Source organism: Chroicocephalus ridibundus, chromosome 12, assembly GCF_963924245.1.
Source record: "Chroicocephalus ridibundus chromosome 12, bChrRid1.1, whole genome shotgun sequence".
Classification (NCBI taxonomy): domain Eukaryota; kingdom Metazoa; phylum Chordata; class Aves; order Charadriiformes; family Laridae; genus Chroicocephalus; species Chroicocephalus ridibundus.
This window is the reverse complement of record NC_086295.1, coordinates 12,772,964-12,796,957: the sequence shown is the minus strand read 5'-3', so window position 1 is coordinate 12,796,957 and position 23,994 is coordinate 12,772,964.

Genomic DNA, 23,994 nt, shown 5'->3' with positions numbered 1-23,994 from the left:
GCCTCCAGATGTTGGCTGAACTCATTTTTTATGGAGCACGTTTATTAGGTTTCAGCTGAAAAAAAAAAAATTAAAAAAAAAAAAAGAAAAAGTGATGGATTCCAGCTCAATACACCCTCAGATTTGGGAAAATGCAGGTTTAGATGTGGATTTGAATTTTGATGGTAGGGCCCATATTTACAGGAGATGAAGGGCAGCTGTGACAGAATGAATAAGGGGAAAAAACATCTTCCTCAGTTTTTTCTCACCTTAATCACTCCCCCTTGTAAAAATATCAAGGTGAAGGAGTATATTTGTCCCAGCGCTAACGATCATTATCAGCGCCGGACCTACAACGACTGACTGCTGCGAACATCAGCTGTGCTGAACCGGGCAGGTTGGGGGGGTCCCAGCTCCCAGGAGAGGATGGAGAGCACAAGTACAGAATGGGCTTCTCTCAGAGGGGAAACGCGGTGACATTCGCCTGCGTGAAAGTCTTTTCGCATCACAGGGCAACGCAAATAGCACCTTACACCTGGCTCAAGTGAGCAGCAGAGAATCCATGTGGATTTTCCCACTCACCTTTCCCCTCACGTGGACAGCAAAATAAGTCAAAAACCCGATCTGTCAATCTGTCAGGAAAACTTCATTAATTTTAATTCCTATGTTGCCTGTGTCTCCTGGAGCAGCAAGACCTTCAAAGAAAATAAGAACACGCTGTTGTGGGATTTCTAGCTGACTTACAGAGCGTCTGGACTGATTCTCCACCAGATAATCAGTCGCATCCCTCTTTGCTGTAACAAAGGTGTATCTACTTTGAGTCAGTCTATACTTTTATATTATCTATATATTTATATTTTTTCTTTTTATTTACGTTTTTATGTTTTATGTATGTATGTGTATTTAGCTTTGACACGTCCAATTAATATCTAAGAAGCTTGAGTAACTTTGTGAGAAAGGGATTTTTCTGGCCTGCTAACGCATGAGATAGCCTGCAGCCTTTTTAAAGGTATTGAATTTTTTCTTCTTCCACAGTTGTCTGAAGTTGCAACCCCAAATGGACACATTTAGTTAGTGGTAACTCCAAATTGGATCATCTGAAATGCTCCACGTCCTGGCACGGGGGATTTCACTCTGGCCCTTTTGTATCTAAAGAAGTTTTGCAAAGCAAAATCTAATTCAAATCAGGTTGAACACTGAAAGTGTAGGAGCATAAATTTGACACCAGGTTGATTTTAGTGCGCTGCTGATTTATCCTGCAGTAATTGCAGAATCAAGCACATTAATCAGATTGATTTGTGCACATCTGTTTTTCAAAAAAACAGATGTTGATCAGATGAAAAAGAAGTGCTATTCTCCTTACACCAACTGACGTTAATCAGGAGTCAAATAATTGAAGGTACCTGCAATAGATGCCCATGACAATGATGGAAGAATGATACCTGAGGTCTCACCTTCCTCAGCAAGTCCATTTTGGGGCTCACTTTATGTTATTAAATCACTCATGTGTGTCTCCCCGACTTCTGTGCTTTATTGGTAGCAGAAAGGGCATTCAATAGTTTTGTGAGGCTCTTGGTGAGACCTAACCATCTCTTCTCATATCCTATAATGGCAAAAGTGAAAAGAATATTATAAAATCTTTCCCTTCTGAGCATATCTGATAATCCCTCTTTAAGCCCTGTTATTGGCGCAGGCTCTAATTTATTCACAAGTTACAATGGATGAACAGGAATTAGAATAAAGAGGATTTTGTGCAAATAAAAGGCTAAATGACGCTACTTCTCGTAGAACTAGCAAAACGCTGTGGGCTGAACACTTCCTGAAGATGAACTGAGGAAATGGTTTCAAGGCCTCAGTTGTCACTTGCAATATCAATCAGAGTTTACCTTCCCCATGGCCCGAGCATAGTACAGTCAGCGAATAAAATCGGAAAGAGACAAACTGCAGGAGAAACTACAGAGATTTCCCCAAGAAACACCTTTTCTGCTTCTCTCATTCTAGCCCTAGGATCCAAACGTTGTAACCCTGTTGCCATGTTCTTGCGGTTTGTTGAGTGGAAAATGCACATGTGTTCAAACAGCTGTATTGTTAGAGGCTCAATCCTAAATGTAGTGCAACATCTGTAGGACAAGGGAGAGGTGTCAACTGAAGTGTGTAAACCCCGAGCTAATGATACGGCGCTGTGTTGACAAAGCCTTCTGTTTGAGCTGAGATTTTCCTCAGCACAGCGTGGCAGGCGGCTCGACATTTTCCAGACGTTCGAAGGGACACCTTCTGGGGAATTTCTCCTGCTTTCCTGCCTGCGCTTCACATGCTGAGCTCCCCCAGACTTGAGAACCGGCTCCTCGGCCTCTCCTCAGCAGCAGGTTGTAACAACCCGCCTTTTGGGGGCTGTTTGTTAGCACTATGTCTTCTGAGCAGCTTAAAAGTGGAATTTTGTTACTCTTCAGTCCTTTCCTTTTCTTTGGGGGATTCATACAAGGCTGAGCTCAGGGGCAGTGCATGCCCGAGCTACTTTCACTGCCACGTTTGTGACTCCTGCGCTGAAAGGCACTGCTGGCCGGGACAAGGGAATTGTGTCCAGAATTTTTTGAATGAGACACAACTGTCATGCTCTGAGGCCAAAAGGTCTCTTGTGTATCCACTAAGCAAATTCAGAAGAAGATGCTTTTCCAGTTGAAACATATACACATGCACACCTCTTCTTTTTTTTCTTGTTTATTCTCATTTGCAAGAACTGGAAAGGTATAATTGCAGGGCTAAAAATGCACTTGTTAAACACCAGCTATAGAAGAAAACAAAGAGTAAGCTAACATAAGGACAGAATTTCATCCTTGGAAACCTGTGCTTGAGATGATCCCGGCATCAAAGATGAGCTCTGAGCTTCCCCATATTCTGGGAATGTTCTGATCCAGGGTTTGGCTCCAATCTTTGTGTAAGTGAGAGCCATGTGCTAAGCTCAGATCCAGACTGGAGTCTTCCCAAAATCTGAGGAAGTTCAGATCCAGGGTTTTGGCTTTAGTCCATGTCTAATTCAAACCAAATTGTCATCTACATTCCAAGTGGAAATGAGTCAGAAGGCCTCATCTTAGCAGCTGATGAGATGTCCACACTGCATAATCACCACGTACAGTTTGGCAGCCAGCAAGCGCCCTGACTCGGGAGTGGAGATCACGGCTGCACCTGCGGCTTGCAAAGCTTCCGCGGCCCTCGGGACCCCTCCATATGCTCAGCACGCGCACCACCAGGGGTGCACCTCCGAGGAGGTGATGGTATGGCCCTCTGCAACACCTGGACACCATCCAGGTTATGAACAACAAGCCTTAGCGTGTTTAAATGAAGGCTCTTTGTGAGACACGATGACCTCCATTACGTGGCAGGCACGCTTTCCTCCTGGAGCCATGCACAGCGATCACTTATTGTCTGTTCCCATCTTTTTACTGGCTCTACTTTCTTGCTGCTGGGAGTCTCCTCTCTGAAGCTGTCGTCCCTTGGGAAACATCTATATTCCAGCGCACTGGGAGGACTTGATTAAATGAACAAGACTCCCCTGCGTGGCAGCAGGGAGTTTCATTACGCTGTTTTCACTATCAGATTTGAGAGGAGTATTTGCCCTGTCCTGTGGCGTTTACTCACTTTGTCCTTCCCAGCTAGGGACTCCCATAGACTTGCAGTGGGATCATGTCTCTTAATATGAAGGAGGTTTTATACCAAACCTGGAATGAACGCATTAAAGATTGCTTCCCTACATCCTCACTTAGATCTCAGAAGCAACCCTGTCTGAACACCACACTGTGCATGCAAAGAATTTCTCATCCCAGTCTCCGTAGACTTGGAAACAGCAATAGCCAATTTTGCCACTCTCATGCAGCACCCAGTAACAATTTCTTCCTGCTTTCATTATTAGCAATATTTATTATCAGCACTGTAGTAATACAATCAGACCCTTGCTGTGCTAAGTGCTTTGCAAACATACAGAAAGACAGTTTTACAAGCTATTCACTCCGGCGCCCAGAGCCCGTGGTGGTGACAAACTTCAGTTGGGCTGCTTTCTCCCAGGAGCAGAGAGGGCTCAGGGAGGCAGAGGACAAGTTCTTCCCTAACTGCCCCTGCCCTCAGTGTCTCTATTCAAAGAAAGAAGGGAGGCAAAAGCAGTGAGAATCACTTGGTAGAGAAGTTTAAAGAGGACAGGACCTCTCCATTTTATGCCCCCCCATCTTTTTTTAGAGAGAGAAAAATCTTTTCCAACCAAAACTCTGTTGCTCCACTCATGTACCCCTAACATATATAGGACTAAGAAGATACCCGTCATATAGTTTTAGGGGAAACAGGGTATTTTGGGATGGTAAACGGGCACCACGAGGTCAGCGCTGGGCTCTGACGGTGCACAGCACCGTATCCCGGAGGCCAGGGACCGATTCCTTTAGTGCATCTGATAAAAAGCAGCGTAGCTCCCTCACACAGCCCTGACCTGTGGCGCAGCCGTGCGCTGCTCTCCAAGACCAGAGAGAAACTCCATCCCGGAGGGCTTGTCATGTGGGCAAATGCCTGGAATTGCCCAGCATGGGTCCGCTAGAGAGAGGGTTACATATCTATGGGGTTTTTTCAGTGCTTTGCCTCCCAGGAAAGAGTTAATGAAAAGTAGCGAGGCATAGAGCGGTGTTTCTTATGGAATCACGTGTTGTGAGAATAATGCAAGCAAACTGCTTTCGCAACGACGCTGAGGTCACTCAACCACAAGCCTCCAGCTCTATTATATGTGAGAGAGATACTGGGACAGAATTGTGGGCAAAAGTTCTCATTCGTGGGAATCCTGTCAAACCTCTGCAGGCCTTGGAGACACCTGGAAGAAGATAAGCGTCATAATTATTTTCTAAAATAAGGGGCACTTTTGTTCTTTCCCTCCACCCGCCCCCATCCCATAGCAAGTCAGCAGCCTGTTGTGGTTTTGTTCCACGTGATTCCTTGAAGAGAGACAAAGAAATGCAACATCCTATCAGAGTGAATCACATAACTTGGAAATGACCTGATTCACACGTTTTTTCCATTCTCTGTCGCTGATGTGAGTCTTAAAACAAAAGAAGAAATAATAGGTTCTGATGTTTAGTCTGTGAGCTGTTGGAGTCTGTGCTCCATTTTCCAGCTCCAGTTAAGACACAGGAAAACAGTTTGATTTTCTGAAAAGTCTTCTTTTCAGACATATCTGACAGCCTGCACAGGGCAGATGCTCAAAGACATTTCAGGGGTCAGAAAAGCAAAAAAGCGACACTTACAGCGGTGTGACTCCAAGATGTCCTCAAGCAGATGTGAGCCCTGGTTTCCCTTGAAACAAATGGAGGAACTAATAGATACAAATAAGAAAATGGCATATTTCTGTATCTAATTGCATAGAGAAATCTCATTGATTTCTTATTGCACAGAAAAATCTTCCTGACTGTGACACTGAAAGCCAAAAGGAGCTTCTTGTGCCTGACAAATTTGTGACAAAATATTGGTCTTCATAATCAGCTGAAAACTTCCTACTGACTAAAAGAAGAAGGACTTAGGTTCCCTGTAACTAAAATAAAGAAATAAAGTTGCATAAGAACCTCGTTAGAGGAGTTAGCCTGACATAGAAACTGGATACAAGATCTGGAGAACATGCAGAGCGCATGCCAATTGCTGCCTTTGCTTATCTTGGTTTCAGCGGCTCACTTCGCCATTCAGAATGACACCCATATATTTGATATATATAAAAAAATACAACTTTCCAAACCAGTGGGAGCCCTGTGGCTGGCATCTGCCCAGGTCCAGCGTGCCAGCTGCTGCCAAGTTGCTCTTTTCATGGTTTATTGGAGTCAGATACACATGGGTGGGCCAGGAAAAGAGGAGGAGGGAGCGAGGCGGGAAGAGGGAGAGTGGCATTTCCCCCCACCCTCGTTTTCTTCAGTTTGTTTTATATTTGTCATTATTATATAACTTTGTTTTGGGCTTCCAAAGTTGTTGGCACTGAGTTTGGTAGCAGCCCTGCCTTCCTTCTGTGGAAAAGCTAGAGGGCTGGCTCTGTTTTGACTTTTTTTTATTATTATTTTGTTTTAAAAGACTTTCTTCTAGGAGACGTACCACATGTTTGTAGCAGTAATTGTTCCAGATGTGCCTGAGCTAAAAACCTGAGACTAAATTTGTCAGAAACTTGGAGAATTTGAGATGCGGTTTGCAACCCATCTCCAAAGAATCTTTTCTCACCAAATGGAGATGCCGTTTTCCAGATTCACTTCTGTGTCTGATCAACCTTTTCATCTTAGAGATCACCCAGGTCAATACGGATAATAAAATCCCAGGTGCTGGCCACAGCCAAGCTATACCCAGGCTAGCTGAATAGACAAGAGTTGGTTGAAGAGACAAGGAGGTAAAAGGGTTTGTCCTATGTTACAGGGAAATGGGCAAAATCAAAAAAGACAGTAATATCTTGGGTATTATGACCTACAGCCTAGTGGTCCAGGCGTACTCTTTTCTACCCAGTCATTTTACATCACTGGCAGCCAGAAAGTCCCAGCAGATCCCATCTCTCCCAGGGCAGCACTGTAAATAACTCTTGGTTTGTACTGAAACGTTGACATTGCATGGGTAAAACTGAGGTCAGACTTTTCAGTATTATCCTAAATTGGACACTTACTGTCTGAAATCTGCTATGCCACAGAGTACAAGCTCTCCATTCTGTAATATTTGGATACTCCTTGCTTTAAAACTAGGAGTTCTTGGGTTGATGGATTCTTGGATCTTTGCTGCATGTGTGATTCACATGTTCGTGTCTAAAAGAAAGAAAATTAAATAAAGATTCATTCATTTTAAAAAATAAAGCCTACAATGAAGTAATGAATGAAGGGGACATAGCATTGCTTGCAGATGACTAAGAGTTTTTAGTTTATTTGTGGTGGTTCACACAGCCCCCAAAAATAATACCTGCTGCCTCCCACATAGAGGAACAAAAGACGTGTTGGTCTACACCATAATCAGCTGGAGATGGGTTCCCACAGTGTCTGTCAAAGGACCCGCTCCACTGCGAGGGGAAGCAGACACAGTGGTTGTGTCTGCTCTGAGGTGGGGACACAAGTTTTGTATAAAATAACCCGTCCTGCATGGTCATGCAACTGGGGGAGGCAGAGTAGGCATTCGCTGGGCTGGGCTGGGCTGGGCTGGGGTGGCACAAGCAGTGGCAGGCGGTTGTGTTGGGGGCAGATGGGTTGTGTTTGGGGGTAGCTGGTCACTGTGATGAGCCCAGTGTTTAGAAGGGACAGCACCCTTCATTCAGAGCAGCACGGAAGACAACTGAAATTCATGCCAACCTTCAGGCAAGCCTGGGGGAGCAGAGAACTGAGAGGGGAAATGCCGCATCCGGGTCTGTAGCTGACAGTCATGGAGCTTCACTGATTTAGATGCCTGAGGAGCGTTTCAGCCTCTGCTCGGGTCTCAGAAAAAAAGAGGAGCAACAGGCAGCCGAGTACAACTGATTAAAAGGAACAGTGCAACTTGTTCAGCTTCCCCTGGAGAACAGTGTTAAATGTGGCCAAACTACCCAGAGTACCTTTTAGAGACATTAGACACTGCCAAGAGGGGTTGGGTTGTCAGTCCTTTCTGCTCTGACAGACTGTGGTGTGTGTGGCTCTGGTGACTTATATTTTCATTCCAGGTATTTGTGTTTACTTTTTTTTTCTTTTTTTTGCAAGCACTTTGAATCACTCAGGGAGCTATTTGTGGGGCTGAAATAACATCAGATCAGACCTTCTCACGGTTCTTCAGTTCCCTTGGAGTCAAAACATGGTGGAAAGACCAGATCTTACATTATTTCTGGCCACACAAATTGTACCCAGGGGAAGAAAGGGTAGAAGTCCATTAAAAAACATAAATATAAATAATGAGATATTCAGGTTTGGGGGAGTTCCTGTGGAGTCTGAGTACACAGGTTAAGGATCAAAGGCTGATTGCAATTACTTTCCTGGTTCCACACATCTTACCTGCTGTTCCTCAAGCTTTATATTGTTCGACGGAGATCACCGTCTGGTTTCAGTACTAAAAACCACTAACTCAAAGCCAGATCCCATTTGTAGGCAAACCCCTGTGTGAAGCTGTGTCACTGTGTCCACGTGGCTGAGGAATACGTCTGTGCTGTCAGATAAGCGTAGGTTCACACCTGATCCTGGGATTAGATACTTCCATCATTCCCGTGTTAATGCACAAACCACATAAAGAAGCGTGCTTAGCCCAACACAGCATCAGCGGCCAGACCAGCCATGGGACATGCTGGCCGCAGCTCGATCCCTCATACAGAGCAGGGGTGAACCCTGTGTGCTGGCTGCACCCGGTGGATGTCTCCAAAGGTCTAGTGACCTTTTCTTTAAGAGCTCGATACCCGTTGTTCACATGCGATATCTTTCCATGTCCAAGTGTCCTCCTAAGCGTAGTTGGGGTGGAATTCATCCCATTAAACTTCTGATATCTACTGCTGAGCTAATCACCTGTGCTCTGTGTATAATCAAGGGAGAGGGACAAGCATTTCCAGGGTTACCACCTATTTCCTTCTACGAAGGACATCTAAAGGAGGTCAGAAGAGTCATGCTTTAGCAGTGCTCCTCTCTGCCCCCTAATAACAAAACCACACCAGCCAGCTAGCTCAGGTGTCATGTCTGCACAGAGGCTCACATAGGTTACTCAGACATATTTAGACACAGGAGATATCTAAAGTTGTGGGAGATGTTTCCTATACAATGTGACTGAGCAATGTGCGTGTAACGTACGCAGGGATGGACAGAACATGCCTAAATATGTTGTTATCTGGTGGTGTAGACCTACCCCGAGCAGTTTGGTTCCTCTTCTGCTTCCTCCTCCCATGGAGATGGAGCATCCTGACCACCCCGCAGGTGTGCCTACTTTCCACTGTCACCTTAGAGTGACGTAGTACTTATGGTGCTGCATGAAGGATGGGGGAAGTACAGGCACAGCCTATTTCTTCTCTTACAGATCTAGGCCCAGGAGCTCACTGAGTGCAGCACTGACCTCTAAATACAGAATTACTGTTTAGGAAAAGCCATGCAGCCAGAGAGCCAGCTACCGCCACATCCAGCCTTCGAACAACATTTACCACATATGCAAGCACTTTTCATTCATGCTGAATTTCCATTTGGAACAGGAATAATCTTAAAACGTTCTCTTTAGCTTCTCTTTTCACTTGGGCAGGCCTTGCTTCACACAGGGAAACTACCTTCAGCAGCCTGTGTTTCATTACTGGTGTTTACATCCCAAAAGCACGCCAAAAGGTGGTAACTGTATAATGGACTTCCATGAAATGCACACGTGCAGGGAAGATGTGATGGACCCCTGTGCCTTATAGGATTGCTTGAGAGCAGCTTCAAAAATATGAAGGTATTGGAATTAAAAATGTGTGTGATTTAGGTCTGTTTATAGAAAGTGACTAGGAAATTTTAAAAAGCAGAAAGAGGGAGACATTATTAAGAGACTGATGAGATGGGCATGGAAAGGAAAGTGTACCAGACTGCAGAAAAGTGTAACTGAGGAATCAAAGGCAATTCATGGCAGAGGATGTTTCAGTTTCAAATTTTTCCTTTTCAGAAAGATGCCACTAAACTCTGTAACAACCAGCCAAGCCCCAGCCTTTGGTCTTGGCACGTTCTTTTTTTCAAATTTCATTATCCCTACAGGCCCAAGGAGCCAAAGCCACCGGAAAACATTCCAGTTCTCATTTCACTGAACATGTGAGTTAGTTCAGGATTGCCCCCATTCGTGAAGATCTTACCTTGATCTTCCCCAGGGAAAAAAGTGCTTCATCTCTTACGGACCTCTCGTTTGGTTTTGCCCTTAGGTTTTATAAGTAGGGTGGCAATTAAGGCTTCCTCTCTTTGAAGGCAGTTATCTTTCAGGGCAGGATAACTTACTTCATACCACTCCGCTGAAAGGGCATCTATTAATGGCTTTTGGCCATGCTGAAGACTGAGACGAGGTCTAGATGGCTGTTAGATTATGCTGTGAAGCCATCAAATTCTCACTTCTTCTCAGTGTTGTGACATTTCAAGCCACTAATATTTTACATCACCGATAGGAGAAACAAAAAGCAAAAGCACTGCTCTATTATTAAGCAGCAGTCAGGAAGAATTGAACTGAAAAGTTTTAAGAACACTGGGGAAATAACTTCAGAATACCTGTTCTTCAGAAACCTCTACTGGAGTGCAATAACCCGCTCTGATATCCACGGGGAGCTGAGGTGGGCACAAAGACATGCCATGCTGCAGGAGCAATGCAACGGAGGCACATCTGCGGAGTGAAACTGCTGGAGATGAGAACCTGACCTCCATATTGTACATCTGGGGGGCTATTTTGCAGTAGATCTAGCCCAGGACACTGGACTGAAAGCTTATAACAGTTGAAGGCCTTTGAATGCACATCTTTTGGTTTAAATTTCCCCCCAAATAATTTAGTTTGTGCACTTCAAGACTGTCATGCACTTCAAACTTAAGCATAGTAAATGAAGACATTTGGGAGATTGCCTTCAAATGGGAATTAGGAAAACACCCATGTAGGTGCATCCATTGTATTAATAGCTGGTTTAGAATACAGCGCAAATATACACAGATTAAAAAAGGAAGGGGTATCGTCAAGAGGTGCACTGAAGTCTGGCCTGGCTTCCTTAGCTACAGAAAAGAGCCTCCTTTAAATGCCAAAGGTGTGTTTGAGCGAACATAGCCTCATCTAACAAGATCAGGTTGTGAATGTAAGCATGAATAATCACCAGAGGCACGCCAACAGTACCTTGATTATGTTCCTTACGTGCAGAAATGATTGTTTCAGGCCTCACTCGCATTGTGAATACACCCATGGTGAACAGCTGTTAGTTTAATTGTTTCTCTAGCAAAAATAGAAGACAGCTTGGTCTCTTCCTTGTTTATTGAAACAAGTATTTCCATGAGCAAGAGAACTAATGAATTTTGGTTTCTCATGATTTGTACCATGCGGCTTCCTGACTTACTTGAAATCTAGGAGTGCTGCAGCATTCAATGCTTTCCTCATTAAGTGCGTACGTAAGAAGGAGAGAGCTTTAAAATTCTTTAAACAGAGAAGAAAATCTTTCAGACACCCGTAAGGGTGAGAAAACTGCACTGCGGAGTCAAGTCTCTCTTGTCTAGGACTACAACTGAGCCAAGATTGAGCCTCTTGTTCCCTGTATAGAGCTGGGATCTCTCCCCATCCTCTGTCCTCTCCCCCCATTTTTACAAAACCTGTATGAACCTAAAACCTTCGAGGCCTCTACTGTTTTATGAAACTTGGTTGAAATCGGCCAATAAGTTCAAATGTTACTAGAGGTGGCTGACAGATGGAAATTAAATACTTCATAAGCTTTGTATTGTTGAGGATATACACAGAAAATAAGCCTGAAATTTTCAAGCCTGGGGGAGGGGAGCAAGACTCCCTGTTTCTGGGGAAATAAGCACTTAACTCATTTTAGGCTACTTCGGAGGCTCCAGTTTGAACAAAGTAACTGTCCTTTTGCACTGAAGCTACACAGATGCTCCTCCATCTGCCCATTGTCATGGCACCAAAAATGGAAATGCTTCGCTACAGCCTCTTGCGTGTTTACTCGCCCTGTGCAGCAGCAGAGCGTTCGCAGTGCCTTTGCAGATATGTGGATCAAAGCAGGAGGTCACTGCGGTCAGCGAGCAGCCTTGGTTACCACCACACCCAGCCAAAGCATTCTTCCTTCTCCTCTGCTGACAGTCAAGGCTGACTCCCTGCATGTGACTCCCCCACCACCCCCTCCCCACCACAGGTTTCTGGTCTTGCACAACTGAGACTAGGGATTGCAGGGGCAAATGTGTCACACTGCAGGCTAAGAGTCCCAGTAAACATTTCCCCTTTTCCCCATCCTCTCTCAACCTCTCCCCCCAGGAGACAAGTGCACCCACCCCCTTGATTGAAGCTCTATTTTGATGCTAGAAGCTTTCCTATGCCCTGCTTCCTCCGGAGAGCTACGCAGCAAACACGTTACGAGATATTTTGCAATATCAAAAGGCTAAAGGTTGTCCCCCTAGGTTTGTTATAGGCAAAGAAACATGAATTCATTTTTTCCAGGAGTTCTTGAAAGCTAAGATAAGATTATGTATCATTTAAAGAAAAAGAAGATTGGTGGGAAGCAAATAACTCTTTGGAAAATCCTCAAAATGCAATGGATATCAACAGAATGTTTCTACCACTCTCGGGAAGTACTGCCAGCCCACATCTTTCTGCTAACTCCTAATGGGTCCATTAACTACTCCTAAATAATGATGGAAACCATATGGGTGCACAGGTGGTCTCTCAATAAATACCAAATGAATTCAGTATGATCACCATTAACACAATTAATACCCAGCCAATCTACAATGATGGAACTATTAAAATTAAGCGCTACTATATTTCCTCAGTCCCATGGCAATTTTACAATGGAAACAAACAAAAGGCTAGAATGAACTTTTTTTTTATTACAGTTATTTGATTTTATTTACTTACAGGGGTGTTTTAGGCTTCTGTGTAATCTGCAGTGTCTTTGCTCTACACATCGAGGTAAGTTTTGACTCTGAGAAGAAATATTTTGGGGAGAAATAATTAAAAGCATGTAACTAAAATAAAAGTTTATTTATTGGGGGGGGATTACATGTGTCTGGGTGTTGAAGAAAAGTGTTTCCAACTTCTGCAGAAGGCTGTAAAGACGAGCAATGAATATGAGAATGTTACAGCTGCTCTTTTTATCATCTACACCGTGAGTTCATCACTGTTCCCTGATGGGACTATTAGTGTAGTAGGGATTTTAATTTATTTTTTTTTCATATTATTACTGTTCCAGCATATATGGTGGTCTACCCAATTGTCAAAGGAAGAAGAATGTGTTCATAAGTGACGTTCTGTAATGAAACACCTGATGGTGGCCTACTATTGATATGATATTTTGACTTTCTAAGAAGGAAGAATTAGGGTTTTATTTTTTAGAACCAGACCGGCAACCTGGGTTAATTCAGATTCAGTCTCCATTTTCATGTTTCCCTTCAAAATCAATAGCTAAGCTCCCTTGAGTTGAGCAAGGCAGTATCAGTTCCAAAGTCTGTGTGGTCGAGCGCAGGTCAAACTGAACGCCCTGGCTTTTATCCATCTTGACAACTGACAAAAGAGGGGTGCTTTAAATTTTGCAAAACTTTGTTTGGCTCCAGAGGCTATTTTATATGACTCGCTAAAGCCTGATTTGTGGGAGAAGATTCAGAGATTCAAATTTTGGATCTCCTGAACCCTAATAAAGTTCGTCTTATTCTGCAGGGCCTGCAGGGCACGGGGGGGGTCAGAGAAACATTGTCAGCAAAAACTGAGTGTGGCAAAAGTATGACTTGAAATCAGTGCATTTCACCACTGGGGTTTTTGTTAGAAAACTAAAGTCTCATCAGTTTCATCATAGGGCAGTTCAATGGGAGTTTCAGGCTTGCTGCAGCTCATGCCAAGTTAACGGAGAGATTTCTTAATGCGCGGGTGCAAGTCCTGTTCTGAAAAACACAAAAGACTCCTCTCTGGTGCCGCAATGAATGAGATGGATCCTTTATTCTGTGGCTGGAGAGATCCCAGGACATCTTGAGTTTCAGGATGGACTTTTGGATCTGCTCTGCTCAGCTGGACCAGGATTTCAGCCTTAAACTGTCCCTGTAGTGTTTGATTTTCGCAACTCCTCTGTGCTCAGATTGAGCCTATCTGGCAAAACCAAAAAGACCTATGCAACCCTAAAACTGCCTGTGATTACACTTGTGCTTAATATCCTTTGTGTCCTTAAACACCACACCCTTATTTCTATTCATTACACCAGATTTACACCCAAGGAAGGTATTGCCTGGAAAAAATCTGTGTGAGGTTTGGGTAAGTTGTGTGCTTCAAACTTCCCTCACAAAAAGAGCTCGTTTCACAATTCCTTGCTAACTTTTCTTATAAACTGTCTTGCATATAGATTGCTCTTGAGTAGTGTTTCTGATTAACTCCAAGTATCAGTGGTCTTGTTCTTGAATAGAGAAGTCTGTGTTTCTAATTTGAATACCATAATTTCGAAGTGTATTAAGGTAAATAGGGACAATGCAGTCTTGTTCCAGAACGCAAATGCCCATGAAGTTATTCATCAATCTCTTTTTCATTTAAATTCACACTTTACCTTAATTTGTGTTTCAAATGCAGATGAGGCCTTAATTAAATAAAAATTCAGCAGATGGTTTCAAATTCTCTGTTCAATTTACGTTTCTTGTACCTTTCTAAATGCTGGACTTTATCTTCCGAGCCAGGAGTATTACCATTAGACCTCTTCTTTTAAACAAATGCATAATAATTGGTAGGCTGGAGCTGTCTATACAGGAATAAATTAAATATTGATTACCAAATCTTAAAAGACTCACGTTTATGTATACATTTTGGTAAATACCCGAAACCTTGTCTGACCCTTCAGAGATTAATCAAAACTTAAGTATGTACCAGCGGTTTGGTTCGTTTTCCAATTTAAAGAAAAAAAAAAAAATGCAATAGTAGGCAGCCTTTACTCCTATGTTTGGTGACATCTTTGATCATCGACAGGTCCAAGAAGTTAATTTGACAAAAATGCCAAATGACTAAGGGGAAAAACTCATTAAATATTTTTGATCTCTAGAAAAAGTTGCCGTGTAGTTGTACTGAAACCCCGCACAGGAGCTGAGTGACTCTGAGTAAGTTTTGTTTCCTCTGACGTGGTTCATTATTAAGAACTGTGAAAAAGTAAATGAGAGCGATAAGCAAAATTACAGTAAAAATACCCTCCTGTTATCTCTGAGTCAGGACTCTGTCTATTGAATAAGTGACTGTATATACCCCATCCTTCTCAGGCGGGGTGTTCGGATAAAATCATTTTGTTCTATAGCAGTTGCCTGTTTCAAAGGAAAATAAGAAGGAAAGAAAAACATTGCTTGTCCATTTATGTTACCTTTGAGGTGTAGGTATAAAATACAAAAAGCAGCCTCTCTTCCCGTGTTCCCTTTATGCTACGCATGTACTGTTGCTCATGACTTTACTGGATGCACGCTGATAAAATTAGGCAGCTTTTCTCCTTCTCACATTGATTTCCCGTTCAGCACTGATTTACAAGCTCACGTATATTCACTCTGTCATACAGGCTTTTCTACCTCTGCATTGCTAACCATATCGCTGTATTACTCAGAGCTAACTCATAAATTGCTTCCTTTCAACTTCCTTCCTTTGCATGTTGTGCAAGGGGAGCAGCCCTGCGGCGTGTCCGTAGATGGGGATTCCAATTTTACACCCTGCAGCTGTAGATCTCCATCGCTACCCTGCCTGTGGGCTTCACTTATTTATTTTGAAATAGCCTCAGCAAATGTGACAGTATTTGTGTATTTCAGCAGCCTGGGGAAAAAGAAATCCATCCAGCTTCTCCTTTTAAAGAGATAACCCCTTCTGACTAATAAAACCTTTCATAAAAAGTCTGTTGATGTTTAGCAGGTGTCCCTGAGAGCTGAACGCTCGGTGGTGGGCATAGTGGAACTAACAGGTACAGGGAGACAAGACTTGGGTCAGAGGAGTGATTTGATGGCCACTAGAATTAAATGTGAGTGGGAAGGGTGCCGGCAGGATCCAGACGGCGTTTGTGGTTAGGCAAAGATGCAGGGTTTCAGTCGGTGGCTGAAGCAGGGCTCTGGTTTGTGTTTGCAGTTACTAACTCTGACTGGAAAAGTATTCCTTCTGAAAGTGGAAATGTTATCAGCTCGCTCGTCCTCGTGAGATTTCTAGTATCTGTGGGTACATGCAAGAAAACATTTCACAAAGCAAGTTCCTCTTTTGGGATCATGGGATTTGAATCGCCTTCTGGGGCCCTTGATGTTCACAACATCTGTTGGTTGTATGTTTGAAGTTCCAGTTTGGACCTGCTCTGGGCTCAGATAAAAGAGGAAGAGCATGATGTCGTACTAAAGGAGGGTGCCTGGCATGAAATCTTGAGCAGTGACTTGTAGTGGGGAGCTGTGCTTTGTCCCTGTCTTAAATGAGAGGAAGAGCACATATTTGGGGAGCTCCAGGACTGCTCAGATGTCCGGATTCCTACTAGTGTCAGAAGTCTCTAAAAGATTCGTCTCCTTCCTGAGCCAGGATGCCTATAACATTATCATCTTTGGTTTGGTGGGGGAGACAAGCGGGAGTTATCAAGTCTTGGAAGTAAATTGTTTAAATGTAGTAAATTGCACAGCAAAATGAGTGCTTGACTTAATTCCGACAGTTCCTCATTTCCCAGTTAGCTCAGGACAGGCACACTGGAAAAAAAAAAAAATCAATGTTTTCTTCTTACAGTGACTGTATTAAGAGTACAGACATGCAGGGCTGAGGGAAAGCTCGCAGGCAGTTGCTGATAACTGCGCTGTACGCGCTTAAAAGAGCAGCAAGACCTGGTTGAAAAGAAGGGAAACATTCTGCTGCTCCTTCTCCCGTTGGAAGAACATCACTGCTCTGCATGGCTAGAAATCTCCCTCTCTCCAGCACATTTCTCTTTGGGTTTGTGTGATTGAGTGGCTGAAACAGTTCCTTTCTCAGTTAAGGCTGTAAAATCCTTACTCTGGGACTAGTGCTTTATTCCCTGGCCCATAACTGGCTGCAGCGATAGGCCACGTTACCTGGTGGGGTACCACGTGCATTTTTCATTGGCATTTCTTTCTGTGTCTGATTTTTTTTTTTTTTTTTACTTGCCAGCATTTTATGCCTTTACAATATTATCAAATGGTTTGATCACACAAAAGGAGAGGAGGAACCATGGGTACCTTGATATTTCTAAAAATAAGAGGTCAGTTACTGCTACCTTTATCTATTTTCATTCAGCCCTTGCCAGATAAAATTCTAAGCAATTAAATTTGTATGAAAAAGGAACGGAGAAAAGCTGAGTGTAATCTGTCTGATTTTTTGCTCAGTATGGGCCAGCTAAATTTTGGAAACAGAGGCATAAGAGCAATTGTGATGCCAAGACTTTCTGAGGTTAAAATACATAATTTTTTTTCCACTGAACTTTTCCCATGAAATCTCCAATGACGAAATCTGTTTAAGAAAATTGAGAGCAAGTCAGTTGTTTGACTCTTAAAGATGCCATCAGTGCAGACACAGTAAAATTTGCAGGGAGCCGTGTTGCAGTAAGAAATTTTGGGAGAGCCATTGATCTATTGAAAAGGGGGAAGTGAGGATAAAAATAAGCTACTTGAGCAAGCGATGGCACAGTCTGTTGTGGTTTGCTTTCACGTGATACCTTGAAGAGGAAATAGAGGAGATGACTTAGAAGAGGCAAGGTAGGGCAATGCCCCTTGGAATGGTTCATGTCACTTCAAGGCGACCCTTTTTTCTCGCGTGCAAATTTTCCATTCTGTTCTGTTGACACGAGCAGAGAAGAAGAAAGGGACAGTCCGTCTTGTGCAATTCCCCAGTGCGTAGAGCCTGTGAATCAAAAAAATGAGCTTTGTTCTGACTTACACAGCCACACTGAAGTATTAGCCTAGGCTGGTTCAAATGTTTTTAACCCAGACTCCCTACCACGTATATATATATGTATACACAGGCAAAAAAGTCTCTTAACCACCTGCCTTCCTTTGGTTCTTCCACCAGGAAAAAAACAACTGTAGTTTAGATACCTTGAGTGGGAAAGTTTCCTTAAAGCATGAAGAGCCACAGTAAATTATCCTCAAATATGTGAGAGCATGCCCATACGCAATGAGGACACACTGGCAGTGTTGGGGTTTGCCTGTCCCCTTCCTGCCCTGCTTGCGAGTGAGGAGACACACATCAAGAAGGGAGGTTCTGGGTGGGGAAAGGTAAGGCTTTCTTGATTGAGGGAAACAAGAAGAAAAAAGGAACCAGGAGCTAAGAAGATAAGAGTAGCACTCGGAGAGATTAAGGTGAGTGCCCATACCTGCAAGGCAATCTTCAGTAACACTGCAGCATGGACGGACACTCATCTGACACAAGAGCATCTTGGCAAGGTTGACATATTCCTGGTCCCCTACCAGAGCACCAGCAGCAGTATTTCAGACTCATGTTTTCTTTCTGATTTCAAGCAAGGGGGAAGGGCTAGTTCCTTTTGAACATCTCTTTCAAACAGATTTAGTCCAGTGGGTTATTCGTCCACATGTCTGGGGTTTGTGTGTGCGCGCGCATGTGTGTTCGCACACATGCAAGCAAATACACAGGAGGCAGAGAAGAAAAGAGGGCTGGAGGGAAAGGGGATCCAAAGTACAAGCTGCCTCCTTATTAAAGACATACCAGAGACTGTATGTAACTCCCGATAAACTCTCAGATCACCACATGATCTATTTATCTCTCTCAGAAGCAACAAGACATAAGCCCGTATCCTGATCCCACAAACTCGGAAGCTCGTAATGGTTCACAGCGAACTCTTTGCCTTTAGAAGAAAAGGGTTCGAGCATCCGAGGGCTCTGCCTGGATGGGGCAGCCTCTCGCTCCGCTGTTCTCTCGACTGTGACTCAGCCTTCCCGCAGGGCTTTTGGCCTGGCATTAATTAGGAGGCCTGCAAATGACATTGCTTAAAAATCAGAAGGAAAATCCAAGATGGCAGCTCGGGTGGCTTTGTTGGGGCGAACAATGCTCGTCTCAAAGATAGTGGCCAAACAATTAAGTGGTGGCCTGCTGTTTTCAATATCCCGTTCCTCTCTCGGAGCAGTTGTTTGCTGCGGGTCTGTTTTTGCTCTCCGCTACACCCATGCTGGCCCACTGGAGAAATGAGAACAAGGTTTGGTGCTCTAGGGCTGATCCGTGTGCCTTTCTACTTACTCCTGTGAAAGGATTATCGGCCTCGGCCTTTCAAGACATTGAGACTGGTTTAAAAAATACAGAGGGTTGGGTTTTTTCCAGTTAAAACAAAAGGAAAAAAAGAAAAGAGGTTCCACTTATTTGCCTATTCTTTTTAGAATCCACGCTATGACTATTTTGAAGTTCTTCTCTGTAGCCAAAACACCCTGCTGACTTAATTACTGAAATAAAGGAAGGCTGAGATTCCTGCATCAGTGCAGGAGCTGGTGTCTATCTAAAAATGCGCTGAAGCTCACAGCTGTTGCCAGCACCGCTCCACATGCTCCCGTGTATTGCTCCCAAATTGTGTGGAGCCAGTGCAATTCCTTGCTCCGGTCTGCGCAGTGCTGCAAAATCTGTCCCGCAGCCAGCAGACAAGGAGGCTGTGATAGGAAAGGTCTATCCCAGGGAAAGCAGCCTGCACTCAGTGCCAGAAATGGGGTGGTCATCTCTGCGCACTAAACCCTGCGACGGCAGCAGCAGCCATTCTCAGACACCCATCTGCACCCTCAGCCCAGCGCTGCTGCTCCCCTGTCCCCTCTCCGTCTGAGGACAGACAACACTCTTCACTGGGTTGGTGGTTTTTTTTCTTCTTCTTCTTTTTTTCTCCCCCACAAAGAAAAGTTGCCAGGTCTGCATCTTTTTCCCTGAACTGTTTCCTCTTTCTAATGTTAAAAGCATATGCCGTACAGCTTAGTTTCATGCTGAGATGTTAACTCTTTTTCAATATTGTTTTTCATGCTGCTGCGTTAAGGGGTGGCAACAGCTCAAAGGGCACTAGGGGACTTTGTGGCATGGAAACCGTGTCTACGGGGAACAGGACAGCTCTGCTCTGACCAGGTGAAACCAGAGGCTGCTTTGCCAAACTCCCACTCACAGCCCAGCATAAAGTCACTGCAAATCTTCCCTCTGGGTTTTGGGCATCTATTAAAGGGTTTGTTGGCCTTTTGGTTCGACACCGAGGGTTTGTCTGACCATGTCGGCAAGGGACCAAGTCCGAGCAGAGAGGTGAGTGTCTGAGCGGGGCTCTGCACCTTGCGGACCTTCTCGCTTGGCTCCCGGATGGGACCTGGGCGAAGTCCTTTTGGTTCAGACCATGAGCAAAACCCAGTCAAGTTTGTGCCCAGCACCTCTCATGGTGTTTTTGCCAATGGATATGCAGCAGCATCCCATCGCCCAGCTGGGGTGCCCGTGACCGGTGCTGGAGTCAGGCACCAAACAGCAAAAGAGGAATGAGAAACGGTAGCAGCAGGGTTCCCCCAAGCCAAGAGAAGTCATCTCAACCCTTTTAGCACGGGATGATTCAGCTGTAGCTGAAGCATTAAAGCTGTATTGGAAATAGCTTTCCTTTCCCAAATAGATGTTTGAAGTTTTGACTGGGTGGTTGTTTTTTTCCTCATCTGAATCAGGATGAAAGGAAAAATTTGAAATTTCTTTGCAGATCTTTGCTTTAAATATAAGGGGAAAGGCCGGGCCAATGGAATGATTTCTTTTTTATGTTGACCCTTTATTTTTTAAATGACTATACATTAATGTGAATTTCAAACGCAAGACTCATTTCAAACAGAAAATGGAAATTTCGCTTTTTGAAAATGCAGAAACCACACCTATTGTTTTCTTCTAAATATCTTTTTAAGACAGGAATCAGAAACCAGCCCTTTCCCACAAAAAGGTCTTGTTTTCACTGAATTTGCATTTTTGACTGAAAGCCTTGTTTCAAAGTCTTGAAACTAGATCACGGTGAAGCAGCATTTATATCTAATTGGCCTCAAGGAAGAAGAAAACTCCGTGGGTGGGATTCACCTCACCTACTTACAGGTGTTTAGTCTAAACTATTCATCAATAGGCAGTGGCACCTCCAAAGGGCTATTCTCTCTATCCTGGTCATAAAAAGCACCTAGAGAGGTAGCTTGCGCTTGATACCCACTTCTTCAGTGGTTAAAACTAGGCGAGAGAAATCATGTCCTCGCTGTTCACACTCTCGGCTGAGCAGAGAAGCCAAGCATCACGGCTCTGACGATTTCAAGCCGAGGCACGTTGGGAGAAGGAAAAGGAGCTGGGTTCTTCATCACTTTTTCAGAAAGAGCCAGGTATTTTCAGGTGACAGAAAACAGAACGGTTTTATGGAGGAAAAATCAGCTGAAGGAACGCTGGTTATTTCCATAGTCAGGTTAAACTTGAAAAATCTAATTTTTTCTAAATGTCCTTTGCAATTTATCCCTGGTTGTAGAAAGATATTTATTTTTTTTACTTTTCAGAGAAATGTTTATTTTTCTACTCGGCTGAGTCCTTCTGCCTTTTTTCCAGCAAAGTGTTTTAAATCCATTTGTAACACTGCATGGAAGACAGGTAATATCACCTGTAAAATCCCCATATGTGATTGAAGTAACTTGGTATGGAAATCAAATGTCAGCACAACAGTGCATGCATTTTGCTTTTTTAAATTGTTACTAAAAGGAATATGCTTTTTTTTTTTTATTGTGGTTATGTCTGTCCCTTTTTGCCTCCTGTCATGTTTGTGCTCACAGAATGATTTGCAAGGGGCAGAGCCGTAAAGCCTTTAGCTCTTTAATTTGAGACGCAAGTCCAATTTCTAAACAAAAATCTGCAGATTTCATTTTCGGACAGCTACGCAGGGTGAAACTGTGGCCTGTCACTGGAACTTTACGGAAAGCATATGTAGAAAGTGAACACAGCAGACTGTGTGAGGAGCAGACATTTATGTGACAACCTTTCACAATCGCCAAGCATAAAGAAGAAAAAATACAGAATGAGCCCATTGACCAAACCCTGATTGCTCTGATGAGCAGCTTTCTAGAAATTTGTAGGGATAAGACAAAGAAGAGTGTTATGTGACAGCTCAGTAAGGGGCTTTGCACACACTTGACCAAAGAAGTAGCTGGTGGAAATAAATCTGACACTACGGTGCTTTCTGTGCACTGAGATCTAATGCAAACAAATTTGGGGCTTCCTTCTGCGTATTTGGAGTCTGATAGGGGATATATTTTGTTAAGAGTTCCCACAGCAGTAAAAAAAAAAAAAAAAAAAAAAAAGGCATTTCATAAACTATGGAAGGTGGAGAAGTTTCTGGTTTTGGTTTTGTTTGTTTAAAAGAAAAGAAAGAGAAAGAATGTTCCTCTACGTGTAAAGAAAAAAAAAGAAAAAGTGTGTTTTTCTGTAAATGTATCTGCTGAAATGCGTGGGGTTTCTCATTGTATTTATTTGAACTGCTCTTGTTTTCCATCGTGGCCACGTTGTCCAGAAGTCCTAGAGCTGCTCAGCTTTCGGAGCTGTGGCCAGATTCCCATATCAGCGTTTCCAGCAGGCACCACCCCCAAGCAGGGGGATTTCAGCACCCTGGAACAGCTGAGGGTCCGGCTGCATCACGCCTGCGGTCCCTGTCAACGTGTGCGGATGCAAAAAGGACAGCCCGGAATGGGTCATCCCGTCTCACATTCGGCCTGTGCAAGAGATACAGCCTTTAGCATTGCAATTCCCGCTGGAGTACGGGGAAGGGCTCCAAAACCACTTTGATCCACCACAGAAATCTTTCCGATTCTATATACCAGTGTGTGAAATTTCTTACAATAATGCCTCCAGTTCCCTTTCAGCCGTGACATGATCAGTGGGAAGGCGGCTGAGCAGCTCCTCTCGCACAGAAGAGATGTTAAATGAAGTTTTCCTTCACGGACAAAGTGCTTGCAGCTCTGGGAGGGCTCGGAGATCCTCCGATGGCAAGACTGACTGGAGTCCTGCCTTACTGGACTACCAGACGCCTAGTCCATGCCTAAGGGTGACCATTGCCAGGAGTCTGCAGAGTTTGAAAAACAGACTGTTGGTGTCTGCTGTGATTCTCTAAAAAAAGCATAGCTGCAACTTAGATCTCTTTGTGAGCTTGGAGAAAAACGCATAAAGGCCTCAGAATAAGACTTTCAGGCTACTTTTATTGATATATTTCCTTGACAGATTATTTTTAAGAGTGCTTCTCTGCAGCATTTCTTGGGAACAGGCCTAATGGCCATTCTATTTTCAGGGCAGATGCATAAATCCCATTTGTGTTAATGGGCAAGGTTCTCCTGCTTCAGGGAAAGAACAGACCATTAGAGATCTAGAGCATTATTTTAGACCTCCTGATCTCCTAGAGCGGTGGGAGAAGGTGGGTAAGGAGCGTCAGTGTCATAGCTGTTCCTTGCTGGTTTATTAGCTCCCTGATTCACCCCACAGCATAAATCACAGGAGACTGTGGTGGGGTTTGACGTTGCATTGTATCAACCTGTGAGAGGGTTTGTTTGCTTTGTTTTTTTCTTAAGGATGTCTCGGTGAGCTGAAACACGAGGGGTCAAATCTGCCAGAACTAGGACTGCCTCCTAGAGGAGAGCCCATTGGTGATACAGGCAAAGTTACGTGAGTTTGAGACCTGGCATGACCTACTTTACTAGGCAGAGTTATGAGAATCCATGTTAGGACAGTTTGTTTTTCAGCCTGGTTTCTCATGGGAACGTGGCTTATGCAATCGTACTGTCTGTGTGTCTGTGTCCACATCCTCCTCCCCTCCCCAATAACTTTTGGACTCATTGCTCAATTTCAGCCTCCTTTGACGGGGGGTAGAGGTTCCAGGGGTGCTGCTGGTCCTGCAAGCGTTATAAAAATCAGTAGAGGAGAGTGAGCCTACAGGTGTCCACTGTGCCAGGAACTGCTGCAGCAAGAGTTTGTGTGGCTTCGGATATGAAAGCGTTAAAATAACAGGGTGGTGGGCAGCAGCCCGTACAAATGGCCTAACCTGGTAAAAACACTGCTTAACTCCTTCTCCCCTAGCAGCCAGGAGACAGAGCTGATGGCAAACCAGGCTTTGGGAAATGCAGAAACCTCCTCGGTGCTGGAGCAGAGCCGGCTGTCGGTAGCTGCTGGTGGTGGGTCCACGCAGCACCGGGCTGTCCAGCGTGTCCTGCTTCTCCCTTTTCGATATCGACTCACTCACGGGAGAGCTTCTCAAACCCCATTGCCTACTTGGTTTCTCTTTCTGTAAAACAGGATGAATTTGGGAGGTTTCATTAACAAAAAGCCTTTTAAAACACGCCGAGCGGTGGCAGAGAAGCGCGCCTGTTGAGATCAGATGCGGTAAAAGCAAGGTTACAGGGGCTCGGGAGCGTC